The sequence below is a fragment of the Capricornis sumatraensis genome, chromosome 6, assembly GCF_032405125.1.
Source record: "Capricornis sumatraensis isolate serow.1 chromosome 6, serow.2, whole genome shotgun sequence".
Taxonomy (NCBI): Eukaryota; Metazoa; Chordata; class Mammalia; order Artiodactyla; family Bovidae; genus Capricornis; species Capricornis sumatraensis.
This window is the reverse complement of record NC_091074.1, coordinates 70117182-70118862: the sequence shown is the minus strand read 5'-3', so window position 1 is coordinate 70118862 and position 1681 is coordinate 70117182. Positions and strand designations below refer to the sequence as shown.

The window sequence follows — 1681 nt, the reverse complement described above, 5'->3', positions numbered from 1 at the left end:
TTATTTATTTTTAGATGTAATACTGTTTATTTAACTTCAAAAACACTTCAACATTCTAAACATACAAAAAAAAACAAACCGACATTGCAGATCATGTTTAGTACAGAAGGTTCTTGAACTTCCACTGGTGCAATGGCTCTTGGCTTTGCTGACAATGAACAGTTCTACAGTTTGTTTAAAAAAAAAAATGTTTAAAACTACCGCACTTCAACTAAGAAGGATCCAAAACACTTCTCATGCCTGCTGACCACCGCCTCTGCCGCCCCCCACCTTTTATACAGCTAAGAATGACACCATGCTATGTCACCGTATATAAAAACAAGACAATCTGAAGCTAAATGGATACCCGCTGCAGTGTCCACAGGTCCAGCCCCACAGTGCATGCCCTGAGCTACAGCCCCTCCGGAAGGCATTGCCCCCACAGCCTCCATACCAAGCAAGGAGCATCAAGAGTGTGTCTCGGTTGCTTTGTTCTTTTTACAGACTATAGATATGTACAGGTGAGAACTCGGGATTTCTAGCCAATGACCATAGAATTAACACACCACCTTAGAAAAAAAAAAAAAAAGCCAGAAACACCTTTAAATGCCTTGTCACACCAACAGCAAAGTGCACAGAGTGAGAACACAAAAGCCTTTTCACTTTAAAAATGTTTGGAAATATGTACAACTTTGAAACAGTTTCCAGGTGCTCTGGACACCCACAGCCACTTAATGTAAACCACTGACAGCTGCTGGAGCACTTTGAGAGACTAGGATATGATCATGATCCAACTGGGTAATTAAACATAATGAGGGCAACAGACACCTCTTGGGTGAGAGGTGTGTCAATCAAGGCACTCCCTATTCTAAGGTATTCACAAGGAGACAGATCAACTGTTTTTTTTAATTCACCCTCTCCCTCCTCCTCCTCTTCGTCTTCCTCTTCCACCTTTTTCCGGGCAACTTTAGCAGGACCCTTGGCGCCATCAAACTTCCCTTTAGACTTAGAGTCTCCGACATCCTTCTCATACTTCTTCAGCTTCCGCTGCCTTGTTGATGTATGGCTGCTTCTCACTGTCACTTCAGTTATTCCGCATCTCGCCCAGCTTCTTTGCCACATCTCCAAAAGAGACGCCAGGGTTTGTAGACTTGATCTTGGGGTGGAATTCAGAGCAGAATAGGAAGAATCCAGACGGTGGTCTCTTGGGGGCATTAGGGTCCTTCTTCTTGCCTCCCTTAGCTGATCCGTAACCCTTCATTTCCTGATCATAGTGCACTTTATCCGCCTTTGGCATTTCATCGAATTTCGACTTCTCTTTCCCGGACATGGTCTTCCACCTCTCAGAGCATTTCTTGGAAAATTCAGCAAAATTGACAGGGACCTCTGGGTTTTTCTTCTTATGTCCCTCTCTGCATGTCTCCACAAAGAAGGCATAAGCAGACATCTTGCCTTTGGTTTCTTGGGATCACCTTTAGCCATCTTGACTGTATTGTTTTCTAGTCTGGGCAGCGCAGGGCACGACACGCGGTCAGCACTCCACAGCCTCACGCTAGCTGCCTCCACGAGAGCCGCCTCTCCAGACAGTTGAAATGCAGATAATCTGAAAACTTTTAGGAAATAGGATTTTTATCTGAAGAAATTGCCAAACATTAAAATGAGAAAAAGTCTTCATGGTGAGAGCCTGAAAGCCTTCTCCCAC

The 1681-nt window shown here is 44.3% G+C and overlaps 1 pseudogene; it reads right to left on the bottom strand.

The window, feature by feature from the left end:
- Window positions 1-762: 762 nt before the first annotated feature.
- Window positions 763-1461, bottom strand: LOC138080737 (high mobility group protein B3 pseudogene; annotated as a pseudogene).
- Between the last annotated feature and the right edge of the window lie 220 nt (window positions 1462-1681).